Source organism: Sorex fumeus, unplaced genomic scaffold, assembly GCF_029834395.1.
Source record: "Sorex fumeus unplaced genomic scaffold, SorFum_2.1 ptg000054l, whole genome shotgun sequence".
Classification (NCBI taxonomy): Eukaryota; Metazoa; Chordata; class Mammalia; order Eulipotyphla; family Soricidae; genus Sorex; species Sorex fumeus.
The window spans coordinates 46,843,124-46,859,117 of NW_026606111.1; the positions used below are offsets into that span (position 1 = coordinate 46,843,124).

The following is a 15,994-nucleotide window of genomic DNA, read 5'->3' on the forward strand; positions in this document are numbered from 1 at the left end:
TTCATTTCTTGCAGTCTTTTATGGTCCCCAGAGACCCACCAGAACTGAAACTTGAGCACAGAGTCAGGAGTAAGACCAGAGCACAATCAAGTATGCCCCATACCTGGTTTCCTCCACAAGAAATTGGGAGAAATGGCACGGTCTGCAGTTTTTGGTTAAACGAATAATTTTGGAATAGGCTGAGGAAGGCAGATGAGTCTAAGATGACCAGAAGAAAAGTAAAAATTCTTCCATGGAGGCTGTGTTTACGCCTCATGGCCACTTTTCAAAAATAACCAAATTTGAGACACAGTACTAAAAGGTTTTTGTGGTCTATCCATAAATGATGCCTGGGGAATAAACCTACCAAATGAGTGATCAACGCCCTCAGAGTCATTCAAGGATGACTCTTAACAGGGACAAAACCAAGAGAAAAATTGAAGCATGAAGCCTGAAGATCAGCTCCTGGGAGATGCAAGGATAAGTCACCATGCCCTCGGGCCCTCTGTTCAGCACCCCTAGCTGCAACATTTCACTTATTCCCAGCAATATTCAGAGTTGCGGTTACGGTGACACTTCACTAGCGTGTTTTCACAATGCGGTCCATTGCCTCTGTAAGTCTTTGGATTTGTAAACTCCCCAAGGTAGCCAAGCCAGTTATCAGGAAATTTCTGGTGGGGGGAGCTCAAATTATATTAGATTGAGGGGCTGGTCCTTGGTCTTCCATGGTCCGTGGTTCCCGTAGCCTGCTCTAAACATCGCTGTTAACTGCAGCTCACACAAGAACCAACGTTATAAATGGCTTTGGGGCTGCGTTGCCGGAAGTACCAGACTAAGACATGCGCACTAGGTCACCACTTCCAAAGAAGAAGGTACCGGTTCTCCTTCAGCCTGGAAGGTGGTGGAGGAAAGAGATGGCCCTAGGAGACTGAATGGGGTGATGGATGAATGGGAAGGAAACCGGGACGGGTAGAGAACTGGACAGCTGGTGATCATCATGAGATAGTTGGTGGATGTTTTTCAAATGAGTTAAAATATTATTTGTAAATAAGATTCAAAACAAAAATACGAAAATAAGATAGGTTCCAAAGAACAGGTTACATATAAGACCGAGAGAGCTGAAAGGGCTGGCATTCGGTCTGGAGCTTTGAATCATTCCATTTACTATATATGTTAGTTTCACATCACTTAGCTGTGGAGAGGAATAGTGAGAAACAGAATGCCACCAGAAAAGCAAACTGGATGACCACCTTCAAAAAAAGCCAGGTGGAAGGTGTTCACATGGATCCGAAGTGCAAATATGTGTTAACAGGAACATATTTTTAACTAACTCTGTTTGGTACCAGTAACTACATTGTTGAAAATGGGGGGAAATGAACGCTGTTTCTGACTGACCTGATACTAACTAACCAGTCAAGAGATTTTCCCAGGAAAGGGTAGTTGACTGGCTGGGAACAGAAAAACGTGAAAAGTGTTTTGCTACTTTTAATGTATGGCTAGAGGAAAATGATCCCAGTCAACTCTCAAAACTAACAAGCTTCAACTCCCTTGAAAGAAAGTTATATTAACTGAGGAAAAAATGCTGGGAGAAAAGTCTGAAATGATGGGAAAAGAGACAATAAGTGCAAAAGGAAGGACTTGAAGTTTGGCGAAAACAAAGCTTGAAAAAACAAGATCTGGTGGGAACATGATTTACTGGGAATGGGATCTGAGGAGGAGAAGAGTAATATCAGGGATGTGAACAAGGAAAATCCAAGTTAATGAAGACTTAGCTAGCTGACTACTCAATGGGCAACATGGTTCCAAGAATACCAGAACTTACCAAGGAATTTAGTTTAATTTTCTTTCTTTTATATGGTCAATTACAACATGTGTTCTTTGCCTTCTTAAAACACAATTTGGAGTGTTCATTTCTTTCTCAATATTCTGTTCATTTGTGTAAGCATCTTACATAACTGCTGGATAACAGAATTATTTTATCAGACTTATTTGTTACTTTAATGTTTAGTTGAGATTACTGAAAACTAGGTCTAAAGTGAAGTTTGTCTTGATTGCTACAAGTAGAGAAGGGAGGACTAGGGATGGAATTAGAGATTATAGGGTACCACATTTAGTTCCTAATAAAACAAGTAAAGCACAGTGTCCCAAATAGACTATTGAAAAAGATATTCATGTCAATTTAACCTGTAAATTCAGCCTTTTCTATATTTAATTAAAAATGAAAGAATGTTCCTATATTTGGTCTTTTAAAGACATTCCAGGTTGGTTAAGGAAACAAACACTGCCTATGAAATCATAGCAACATAACGATAAAAACCTGATTACTACTTAAATTTACAAGAATGTCAGTGCTAAGAATTATTTCCCTGGATGTCCTTAGTGTACATGATAGTCATATGAATACACCTGTGTGAATATATCGCTGGTATCTAATTTAGAGAATAGATATATAGAGATTAGATCACATAGCTGAGTGTGATCTCAACTTTTCTACACACTCCCATGCCCCACACACCCAAAGACTTGTACTAATCCTTATAGATCCATGACTTTTCCTCCTCCCCTCTCCCAGAGTCTTTTAAAATTTCTTTTCAAGTACTAATGTGATGCGCTTTAGAAAATGTTGAGTTAAACTTAATTGTTGTCATGTAGCTTTTAGATAGAGAACCAAGAAAATCTTATTAAAAGAGTATTTTTGTATTCTTTGAAAATGATAATAAGAGCATTATCCTTGAGTCCCTCAATAGACATTATATAAAGAATTTTGTGAGGAATTCCCTGTACAAATCAATACTCAAAGAAATAAATGACTTCTCTGAATGAGGATGAACTGGGACATTTCAAAGTATCAATCAGTGAATCAAAGCTGAATCATAGCATCCTATAGCTAAAAATGAGCTTGACTTAATCTAGTCAACACCATTACATTTTTTTCTTATACCAGCTGATAGCACTTTTAATTTTTTAGTTTTTGTTTATTTACTTTTATTAGTGAAACACCATGAGGTACAGTTGTAGACTTACATACCTTTGTACTTGGGTTTCAGTTTTACAAGAATCAAGTACCCATCTCTCCAACAGTGCCCATTCTCCATCACCAAGGAACCCAGTGACCCTCCCACCCCCCATCTCCCCTACTTTGCCCTAACTCAGGGCATTCACTTTTGCTTTTTCTTTGTTTTAAGGTGTTGTGGTTTGCAATGGAGGTCAATACCATTACATTTTCAAAGAAGAACATAGGCCCCTATATGTTCACGCACTACTACTGTCCTGCGGTTCTTCCCACCATGTACCCTGCTCCAAGACAGCCCTTTGGAAATATGCTGGGAAGGACAACTGGATGTTAATTTCCTCACTCTGACCTGGAAGACTCTTGCTGATTCTCAACCACATCAACTATTCATTTGTTGCCTGATATCACCTCCTGTCCTTTATTTTTTTAAAAAAATATTTGATTTGTTTCTGGAATATAAAGAAAAAAATTAAATGGACCAATAAACAAAAGCAAAATCAAACCTTTATACTCTGACATCAAAATCGTCCTTAAGGAGGGGAACTAAATGACTGAAATGGGTAGGGGAGTGTTGTTAGTTAGTTGTGGACAGTAGCTGTATATTTGACAGTGCATGGAGTATGAATACACAGTTCCAGAGATCAGGAACTCTGTACTTGAAGCGAATACAGTTTGTAAACTTGTCATCACAATTATATGTCCATATGAAATTTATCTACATATGCTTTGTGCCTTCCTTGCATGTATGTGTTATGCATTCCTTTTTCATGGCCTCAGAAATGCATCTGAGGGGACTCGGAAAATTAGTTGAGCACCAAGTATGGGGAGAGAAGTAGTAAAGAATTGGAGGAGGAAGAAATATGATTTGGAGCTTAAGAGCCGTGTAACAGGAATATATAGATATGTATGTGTGTGTAAATACACATATATATGTATAAATATATATATGGGCTGGAGCCATAGCACAGTGGGTAAGACGTTTGCCTTACACGTGGCCAACCTGTGTTCGATTGCTCTCCTCCTCTCAGAGAGCCCAGCAAGCTACTGAGAGTAACCCTCCCTCATGGCAAAGCCTGGCAAGCTACCTGTGAATTATTCGACATGCCAAGAACAGTAACAACAAATCTCACTATAGGGACGTTTCTGGTGCCTGCTCGAGCAAATCAGTGGACAATGGGAGGACAGTGCTACAGTGCTATGGTTAATTCAAACGTTGTTTATGTAAAATATGAAAGAATCAAATAAATATTCTATAAAGCTGATTACACCTATTAAATTAATATAACTTTAAATAGTGTTTAGAAATTAAGTTGAAGAATTTGAAGGCTATAGAAAGATATTGACAATATATCAAGAAACACATGGATTTTTGAGGAGCAAGAACACGTAGCTGTTGTCCTTTCTTAAGGTTATTATTTTTGGCATTTATAGAATATGCTTTCCCTGAGTTTTTGTTAATAGCTTCCGTTTTTTAGAAAGCATCATAATAAATTATATTTTTAAAAAAATTTCAAAAAAAGTTCTATTAGTGAGTGGATTCTGTATGTTTGGAACGTGGGAAGTATTTTCCTATGTAATTTACATTAAACATGATATTTACAACAGAAATACCATCTGCAGTACATTCACAATAGCCAGAAGAAACTATGGTATAACTACACAATTGAATACTACGCAGTTGGCAGGAAACTGACATCATGAAATTTGCTTATAAATGGATGAACAGGGAAGAATATCATGCTCAATGAAATCAGTCAGAAGGAAAGGGGTATACTGATTGGACTACACCATTTTTTGGATATAAAAAACCAGAAAATGAGACTAATACCCAAGGATAGCAGAAACACAGGCCAGGAGAATTGGTCAATGGTTGGACGCTTGCCACAAGTGCTGAAGGCGAGAATTTGGAATAAAGACGGGACCGCTCTGACAATGATAGTTGGAAGTGATTACTCTGGGTGAGAACTGAGTCCTGAAAGTAGGTAAAGGAATAAACATGAGAACCTCTCACTCTCTGTATTACAATCCACAATGCCCAAAGGATGTGTGTGTGTGTGAGAGAGAGAGAGAGAGAGAAAGAGAAAGAGAGAGAGAGAGAGAGAGAGAGGTGCCTGCCATAGTGTAGAGACAGCAGGCTGTCAGGTGGGGTTTGGGGTTGGGAGAGGGAGTGGTGGGAGAGAAACTGGGGACATTAGCAATGGAACTGTATACTAGTGGAGGTTAGGTGTTAAAATATCCTATGATTGAAACTGAATCATGAAAAGGTTTGTAATATGTGTCTCCTGCAGATTCAATACAAAAACATGATATTTAGATTCTACCATCATGACTAACCTATGAATTTGCTGAAATTTATTTTTATCATTTTGGCTGGGCTCATTGCATGGATGTCTGTGTGGTAAAACTTTTTCATTTTATGCGGACTGAAGAGACAAAAATCATAGGGTTGGGACTTCTGGTGGAAGGAGAGAAGAGCACAAAACACCCTGTTGACCGCACCTCAGCAGGGTCACCTAAGTTGCGTGATGACAGACCTCCTTCACTGATTTCTTCTGTTGTAATGTGGAAAACTGAAAAGACTTTGCAGGCTGACAAGAGGTTGTCTCCTCCAGTTCTCACTATTTTCTTTTCGATTAGAATTGTTTAAAGATTATTTGAAAAATTTGGAGCTTAATGATTTGTTCTCATATATTTCCCCTAAATTGTGTCAGTGGGCATTGATCCAGGAAGGCCAGCATGAAAAAGTTGAGGTGTATGTCTTAACCACCAATGCCAACACTACTGTAAGTATGGAATCCAAAGTACAATAGTAAAAATTCAAAATGTGTTTGTCAAGGAAATCGGTGGGAATGCAGGAAGAAATGGGTAATTTGTTGGTGGAGGGATAAAGACACTGGTGGTGTGATTAGAATTGGAATATTGTATGACAAATCTCCAATATAAATGACTTTGAAAATCAAAATTGCCTAAATTTAAAAAAAAGGAGAAGTCAACTTATGTCTATATTTCAAGAAGGCTTGCCTTGGCAAATTTTGGCAGAGAGACCATAGTTGGTAGAGAGAGGGAGAAAGAAAGGGAGAGTTGACAGTTGGGAAGAGAAGCCTGGATATCATGGAAGAGATGAAAGCTGATCTTAGAAGATTTGGAGCCATCAGAGTTTAGAGAGTTAAATGGTGAGAACATTGCAGTTTAGATACTTAAATAGTGAGATTGGTTTCAGTCATCAGCACTGTATACATAGAAAGACTTCAAAGACCTCACAGATATTCAGGCTATAATAACTATCAAGGGAAGCGTTTTTTTCCTGAAGCAATATGTAAGGATAATATATTGCCAGGAAGAATGATAAGAAGTTGGTTCTCTTTTTCACAGATTAGTACATTAGAGATGAAAACTTTTATACAAAGGAATCTATCATCTTGTCCTCTTGCTCTGTTTTCTTGTCATCATTCCATTCTCCCCCATGACCCTACCTAATCAGGGCTCTCGACATTTCTCAGCAGTGTAACCACATAGCCTCAGAGCATGTGTTAACTGCAGGTAACTCACAGCTCTCATGTTTGCCCCCCATCCAAGCCAGAGCCATCCTTCTGAAACCAAGGATATTTGCTGAAGGCCCGTTCTTCCTTGAAGTGGCAGTCAGGGTTTACCTCTTCTTAATCATTTTGATTACAAATTTAGATGTATGTCACTATACTAGTGACAGGGATTTTCCAAACTATGGAAAGCATAAACATTTCCATTTCCCCCACGAATTTTGGGCTAGTTATTTTCTATCCACTGCTAATAATTTGTGATAATTAGGAAACAGAACTGAAGTAAAAACAGGGACATTTGTCAATTTGGTGCCATGACTAATCAGTCTTAGTATAAGTATATATTTCTAGAAAAAAAAATGCAGAAGAAAATGAGTTGGTTGCTAGCAAAGAATGCCAAACCTCTGCCAAAAATTCTTTGAAAATAAAAATTCTGACTATGGACTGAACATGATTACAATTTAATGCCTCTTTTGCAGACCACAACACCCAAAAGGAGAGAGAGAACAAAAGGGAATGCCCTGCCACAGAGGCAGGGTGGGATGGGGGGGATCTGTGTGGGAGGGATACTGGAATACATGGTGGTGGAAAATGGGCACTGGCGGAAGTATGGGCATGTGATCATTGTATAATCAAAACCCAAGCACAAAAATTTGTAAGTGTACAACTGTACATCATGGTGTTTCAGTAATAAAAATTTTAAAAAAATAAAATAAAATAAAAATTGTTTCGTCTGCCAGAGATCAGCAGATGGGAACTTGAATGAAGGCAAAAGATTCAATTGGTTGAGTTTTATTTTTCCTTGAGTATATTAATTTGATTTTGGAGTCAATTTATATGAGAGTTCATCAAGACACAGAAATTTTTAGCACTTCTCTTGTTTAAAAGTATAGTGATACACCATATCTCTATCTAACATTCTTTTTATTTCTGATAGTTTGACACAAAAGATACGTCATAATCATAGATAAATGTAAATTATTTAAATACTTTTTTGATTATTTAAAATTACCTTATAGAATTACATTATAGAATTTCATAAAATTTAAGATTATGCAGAATCAACTAGCATGTATCATATTACACTCACTACTGAAAGGCCTACTCTGTCATTCACCATTGTTCTGTTTTTCCACTTTGATAACACCTTTCCATCTGGTAAGTAAATAGTCTCATAGTTCTAAAGTTTGTTTTTATTGCTTTGAAAAGATCAAAATTATGAAATTTTCAACATTGGATGAAACTAGAGGATATCATGCATGTAAAGTTAGCCTTAAGGAAAGGAGCAGATACAGAGAGATCTTTCTCATATGTGGGATGTAAAGACACACAGCAAGGTAGCAACAAAGGTTCAAGAGCAATGCAAGGGGAGAACTGATCCACACAATTAGGTCAGGGGATTAGGAGGGAGGGATTCTGGGGGATTGGGGGAGAGGGAGGGTTTGTTATTTGAGAGAATGAGGAGTGTCATGTTGGAATTATGTGTATGAGAAACCATTGTTAATTGAATTATAAATCATAGAATATAAATAATGTTTTAGACGTTTGTCTGTCTCATTTTATTCTTTTAATTTGTTTTCTCCATATTCCACATATTCCTGAATTTGAAGGATGCCTATCTTTCTCTGCCTGGTTTTTGTCACTAAACATAATTTCCTCATGTTATACATTTTATATACAAATAATAAGAAGAGTTCACTTCATACAACTGAGTAGTATTCCATTGCTTTTCCACCTTTCATTTTCAAAATTTGTGGTTTAAAAGATACAAATATTGGTTTTAATAATGCTCTGGGGTTTTAAAAGTTTTAGTTTAGTGAAACAAAATATATTTTATTGAAAAGCCCTTAGAAACTTGTGAAATAGTTGTAGGGTGGAATGGAATATATGTTCAAGCGAGAACAGTCATTTAACAAAACAAGCAAAGAGAGACATAGAGAAAGGAAGCACGGTATTTCTTCAAGGGAGAAAACAAGCTTGAGGAACAAGCCCACTCTGGTAGTTTAGGAATAAGAACTTGGATTGGTATGAACTTCACTTGTGCACTTTAGGGGAGAACCTGAGTGAAACTATTATAAGTACGTTCAGGATCATGATACACTGGAGTCTGCACTTGGAGTGAGGAGGGTAGAGAGTTCTTTGGGGAGATCCGAACTATAGAGAACAGTAATAGTATAACACGAATGATAGTATCTTACCGTGGGATTCCAAAAAAATCTTTAACAGTGGCGTCAGAAATGATAACATTCTTAGGTATTTGGGTTTCCTGTGGAAACAACCGGAAAGCTGAGTTTATGCTCTGGATGCCTCCGCCTGAAACAAGGTCAACAAGTCATGAATGAAAAATTTCAAGTTAGATGGATCAAGGATACTGATCCCAGGGGAAGGCTAGCTTTTGGGTGGAAAATTTCTACTGCTGGCCTGATGTAGGTTCTGATCCTGGGATACGTAACAGAAAGGAGGTAGTGACAGGTATCCTCAGAAGTGAAGCCTCTGAGACAGAATTCATTCATGCCAACTTATGGGTTATCAATGTTTGCTCATGGGTGCTACCATTATAACATGCCATTCAATGGTTTTGTGGTTTCAATTTACTGTGTCAATGTAAAGATGAAGTTTCCAAATGGAAGGTAAAAATCTGAGGCCCTCAAGATGATGAATTATGGGGAGGGGGGGAGCTGGAGCTATAGTACAGCAGGTAGGGCATTTGCCTTGCACACGGCCTACCCAGGTTAGATTCCCAGCATCCTGTATGGTCCCCCCAAGCACCGTGAGGAGTAATTCCTGAGTGCAGAGCCAGGAGTAACCACGGTGCATCGCCATGTGTGACCCAAAAACGCAAAGAATGATGATCTGGGATTGATCCTTAGCATTGCAAACGGCATTATTTTTTAATTTTTAATTTTTTTCTTTCTTTCTTGCTTGCTTGCTTTGTTGTTTTTTGGGTCGCACCTGGCTATGTATAGGGGTTATTTTTTATTTTTAAAAAAACTTATAATTTTTCCTTTTTACCTGTGGTTTAAAAGTAAATCTAAATTACTTTAGAGTAAATATATGTGAAGAAGAATAAAATTCACGGGAACAGTTTAGTGTTCTTAATGATACAGGAGTCAGAATTTTGAGGTTAATTGTATGGGTATTGCATAAATAATTTTTCCCCATTACGTGGGCTGTCTTTCGATCATGGTCACCATTTTTTCTGAGTTGCAGAAACTTCTTAGTTTAATGTAGTCTCATTTGTTTATCTTCACTTCCTCTTCCTTGGTCAGTTGTGTTTCATTCTAGAAGTTTCCCTTAGCTTTAATGTCATGAAGGGATCTTCCCACATTTTTCTCCATATATCTTAAGAATTCAGGTATGATAGTGAGGTCTTTAATACATTTGATCTGACTTTGTGCCTGGCACTATAAAGAGGTCTGAGTTCATTTTTTTTGCATATTGCTGTCCAGTTTTCCCAGCACCAGTTGCTGAAAATACTTACTAGCTCAACTTCATACTTCTTGAGCCTTTAAGAAAGATTAGGTAATAATAATCTGAGGGCCAGCGTCAGGATATTTGACTATATTCCATTGATCTGAGGCCTGTCTTTATCTGAATATCATGGTATTTTGATTACTAAAACTTTGTAGTAGGGTTTGAAGTTGGGGAAGGTGTTCCCTTCTTCTTTTTACCAAAGATTGCTTTAGCTCTTCATGGGAGTTTATGGTTTTGTATGAGTTTTAAGAGTGTTTAATCTATTTATTTGAAAAATGTTATGGGTATCCTTATAGAAACTGCATTAAATCTTTATAGAACTTTGGGGTGTATTGCCATTTTGACAGTGTTAAACCTCTCAATCCATAAGCATGGGATGTGATTCCACTTCCTCATATACTCTCTTATTTCGTGAAGTAGTGTTTTGAAGGTTTTTTTTTTTTTTTTGGTATAGTTCCTTAACCATTTTAGTTGATTCCATTATACTCTATTTTCTGAGGTATTATTTTGAATGGGATTGTTTTTCTCTATCTCTTTTTTCTCTTTCATTATTAATATATGGGAAAGCCATGTAGTACCAGATATTGATTTTGTAATATGCTACTTTACTAAACAAATCTATTGTTCCCAGGAGCTTTTTTGTAGATTCTTTGGGATTTTATAAGTATAGTATCATGTCATCTCCAAATAGTAAAAGCTTGTGTTCTTCCTTTTTTATATGGATGCCCTTGATATCTTTTTTTTTTTACCGAAATCTTATGGCAAGTACTTTAAGTACTATGTTGAATAGGAGTGGTGAGAGTGGGTAGCTTATTTTGTGCCTGATTGTATTCTGGGATTCTAGTTCATTGATTTCTGCTCCAAGACTTTGGTTTTTCCCCCTTGAGAATAATGCTTGCTGTGGGTTTGTGGTAATTTGCTTTGACTAGATTGAGGAAAGTACTTTCAACTCCAATTTTGTTGCGAGTTTTTCATCATGAATGGGTGCTGGATCTTATCAAATGCTTTATCTACATCTATTGATATGATCATATGACTTTTATCTTTATTTTATTGAGATGGTGTATTCTGTTGATTGACTAGAGAATGTTAAGCCATCCTTGCATCCCCAAGCTAAACCTACTTGGTCATAGTGTGTGATCTTTTGTTGAGTTTCTGGATTCTCTTTGCTGGTATTTTCTTGAAAACCTTTGTATCTGTATTCATCAAGGAAATAGGTCTGTAATTTTCTATTTTTGTGGTGTCTCTATCGATTTGAGTATTAGGGTGATCTTTGCCTCATAGAAGCTATTTGGGAGTATTTCTGTTTCATCAATTTCCTGGAAAATCTTAAAAATGTTGGAAGCAGTTCCATTTTAAAGGTTTGAAACAGTTCACTATTGAATCCATCTGGGCCATGGATTCTGTTTGCAGGGATACTTTTGACCATCATTTCAATTTCCTTGGTAGTGATAGGTTCAAGTATTCCAAATCATCTTGGTTCAGCCTTGGGAGGTAATTGGAATCCAATAATTTATCAATTTTTTCAAGATTCTCTCATTTCCTGCTGCAAAGATTCTCAAAATAATCTCTGATGATCCTATGGATTTCTGTACTTTCTATTAGGACACCCCACTTTGCATTTCTGATTCGATTTATTAGAATTCTTTCTCTTTGTTTCTTTGAGAGGCTTCTCATGGTTTATTGATCTTATTTATTTTCTCAAAGAATCAGCTTTTTCTTTTATTGGTCTTTTGGATTCTATTTTGGGATTCTAGCTCATTGATGTCTGGTACAAGTTTTATTATTTCCTCCCTCCAGCCTAGTTTGGATTACTTTTGTTGGTCATTTTCCAAAATCTTGAGCTCTAATTTATTCATGTAGGCCCTTTCTTTCTTCCTGATGAATTCTGGCAGAGCTATAATCTTTCCTCTTAACACTGCTTTTGCTGTGTCCCACAAGTTATGGTAGCTTGTGTCCTCATTCTCATTTGTTTCTGGAAACTTTTTATTTCCTCTTTGATATCTTCTCTAAGCCAATGGTTGTTCATTACTTCCCTTAAAGAAAATATTTCCTTGCTGAGCTTCAGTCTGTTTGATCTATGGAGACATGACAAAGAAGTGTTGAAATCTCCTTCTAGTATTGCGTTGCTATCAACGTTTTTCTATAAGTCAATTAGAAGTTGTTTTTAAGTATTTTGCTGGTCTGTCCTTAGGATCATATACATTGAGGAGGGTGAGTTCTTTCTAATGTACATATCCCATGACCACTAAGAAATGACTTTCACTGTCTCTGATAACCTTTAGCCTGAAGTCCATGTGGTCTGATACTAGAATGGCCACTCCAGCTTTGTGGAGGTGATATTTTCTTGAAAACTTGTTTCCCAGACTTTTACCTTTAGCCCATGGGTGCTTTGATTGTTCAGATGTGTTTCCTGCAGGCAGCAGAATGAATGTTGGTTTCAGTTTTCTAATTCATCTTCCCATTCTGTGCCTCTGAATTGGCACATTTAGTCCATTGACATTGAGAGAGATTTTTGTGATTGGGATTTGTGCTCTCTTTATGTAGAATTTTTGTACTTGTGGGGATTGTCTTAGCTTAAAGTAGACCTGTTCATTCTTCTTGCAACAAAAATATGGAATGCTTTACAAGTTTGCATCATCTCTGTGCAAGGACCATGCTCATCATTTTATCATTTCAATTTTAGTATATGTGTTAAACTTAGTAGGAGTTAATTTTTCCATATTTTTCTCTTCTTATTACTTTGAGTGTTGTCCTTCCTCACTCCTATGGCAGACAATGATTCCTAATCAAGGAATGTATTTCAAAGCAGCATGAATAAATAGATTTAGAAATTTAATGTCCCAGAAAGAAAAATATGGTTTTTACCATATTATCTTTTACCATACCCTAGGCATCAGTTTTACAAAATAATTCTTTTGGAAGATGGGATATGAGTTTGTTTAATGTCGTTCCCTGAAACCTTAATTAATACCATTAAACTAGAGCCTTTTGCTTTTCTCGCCTCAGTCTCGTGTACATCTCCAGGAAAAGGTGGATGGTGTTGTCTGCACTTTGACCACCTTGAATGTATGTAGGATTTTTCTCCTGAAGGATGAGGTGAGAAGCATATTGATGATTTCATTCCACCTTATTACAAGTTCAACTTGAACGGAAGGTGAGACTCTTGTGGCTCCTATAAAGGACAGAACAAAGGGTCTCAGTGAAGTTTAATGTCCAACTGATATTAACAACATAGATGACTCATAGTAACCTGTGTGCATCTTTGTGTATAGTGAGTTTCATATCTACTGATAGTGATTCTCAGTCATGACACATGGGAAAAACGGATCTGTAATTAAAAATCTAGTTCTCTGAGCAGAGTGGGCTCTCTGACGTGATTGAACAAGTGTGTAGTAATTTATTACTAAGCACATAAGTATTTTCAATGATGCGTACTTTTCGATCTAAAATTAATTCCAAATATGTCTAAAACAACAGTCTCCTGACCTCGCACCTGGCTTTCCTCACTGGGGCCCCTTGGAGATGGCGGGGTGAGATTCCCTCACCGCCCTGAGCATAGCCCCGGCAGCTGAAGACCTCTGCAACCAGCCATAGGTACGCTTAGAGACCACTCTTCCCAAGCTTGAAGGAGCCTCATGCATGAAGGAACTGGAAGAGGAACCCAAATGTGCGGGACCAGGGCATGAGATCTCCATGGCTGCTCAGATCAAGAATGTGCCCGCTCCTTCCAGATCCCCCATCTTCTAGTAATTAAGTGTTACAACCACGAACTACCCCTGGATCCATGTAATTCCCTCAATAGCCAACATCCAGAGACTGGATCTTATTTAGAAGACAGCAACTCTGATTGTCCAGTTCTCACTCTCAGAGAACCTGGTAGGCTTCTGCGAGTATCTTGCCCGCATGGTGGAGTCTTTGTTTCTGGTCAGTTTCTTTTGAGGTACAGAAGCTGCTTAATTTAAGATAGTTCCCTTTGTTTATCTCTGCTTCCAGTTGCTTGGCAAGTGGCGTGTTATATTTGAAGATACCTTTAGCTTCAATATCGTGGAGGGATTTGCCAACCTTGTCATCACTGTACCTGAGGGATTCTGGTGTGATGTTGAGGACTTTGACCTATTTTTATCTGACTTTTGTGCATGGTGTTAGGTAGAGGTCTGAGCTATTTTTTTTTTGCATGCAGCTGTACAGTTTTTTCTGCACCGTTTGTTTAGAAGGACTCTCTTAAACCACTTCACGTTTCTTGCTCCCTTATCAAAGATTAGATGATTATATATTTGAGGGTGTGTGTCAGTATATTCAATCCTTTTCCATTGGTCTGCAGCTGAGCCTTTGTTTCAGTCCCATGCTGTTCTCATTATTATCGTTTGCAGTAGAGTTTGAGGTTGGGGAAGGTGATGCCTCCATCGTCTTTCCCCCAAGAATTGCTTTAGCTATTCGTGTGCGTTTATTGTTCCATGTGAATTTCAGGAATGCTTGATCAATTTCTTTGAAGAATGTCATGGGTATCTTTATAGGGATCAAGTTGAATTTTTACAATGCTTCTTGGAGAATTGCCATTTTGACAATGTTAATTCTCCCATTCCATAAGTAATATATATGTTTCCATTTCCTCGTGTCCTTTTTAATTTCCTATTGTATAGGTCCTTTACCTCCTTAGTTAAGCTGATTCCAAGGTTCTTGATTTTCTGAGGCACGATTATGAATGGGATTGCTTTTTCATGTCACTTTCTTCTCTCTCATTATTTGCATATAAAAAATCCATAGACTTTTCGGTATTGAGTTTATAGCCTGCAATTTTACTATAAAAGTCTATTGCCTCTAGGAGTTTTTTCGCAGAGATTTTAGTATTCTCTAAATATTGTATGATATCTTCTGTGAATAGTGAGAGATTATTTCTACCTTTCATACATGAAAAACCCTTAATATCTTTTTCTTATCTATTTTCTCTTCCAAGTACTTCCAGTACTACATTGAACAGAAGAGCCAAAATGAATTTTTACTTAGCACATTCTGTCTGTAAATTTCTATGCTAAGAACGGTGGAAGAAACAGTGATATCTTAGTAATTTACAAGTAAATTATGAAGACAGATAATTTAAAAGAATTTCTTTGTATAAATTTCCAAAATGTGTAGCTTTTATTAAATATATTAAAAATAAATCGTAGGTCTTGATTATACCATGAAGATTGTTTTCCTGTTAGAAGTTACCCTTCTAAAATGCAAGAAAGAGACACATTTTGAAAATGTTGATTATTCGTTCATTCATTCAATGAATATTTGTTAGTCTGGTTGTGCAGTGCCTGCAGGAATTCAACCTGTACCCTCAGGTGAGTGCATCAATAGTCTGATGGTGTCTTCATGCTTCCTGATAACCTCAAATCGCCACTGTGCCTCTGGCTGGCTCCCAACAACTCAGGACTACATTTCCCGAGAAATTAAACTCCCGAAAGATATGTGGGGGCCATGTTCACAAACCCACCCCTGGCTCAGCTATACAAGCTAATGGATTGGTCTTGTTTCAGAGACCCATAGACAAATCTCGAAGATATCAACAGCCACAGTTAACCTTGGAACTGCAAAAGGCTAAAGACACTAGGGTAAATCGGAGGGAAGCAGTTTAGTTTGGTGCCCACCCAACCAGAACCCAGTGCAGCCACTTTCTCCCACAATACAAAATCGCCACCATGCCCTCCTCTGGTTTCCACCGTCTCAGGATGGCTCTCCCTGAAACATAACAGCTGAAAATTCGGATATGTGTGTTTTGTGACTGAAATCTCCAGGCTTTCTCTGGGCAGGATGGGCATCCCACACCCACTTCCCTGTACTTATGGAAGCCTCAGCAGTCATTTCCATACCTCAAAGCTACTCCAGGCTTACCTTCCTGATAAAAATGCTAAATTCCTTGAACAAACTTGATGACCTCTTAGTACCTTTATGAGATCCTTAATGCACAAAATAAAAAGGAGACAAAGAGAAAGAATTAAAGATC

At 37.6% G+C, this 15,994-nt stretch overlaps 1 pseudogene; it reads right to left on the reverse strand.

The window, feature by feature from the left end:
* Positions 1-12,610: 12,610 nt before the first annotated feature.
* Positions 12,611-12,702, reverse strand: LOC130033873 (uncharacterized; annotated as a pseudogene).
* Between the last annotated feature and the right edge of the window lie 3,292 nt (positions 12,703-15,994).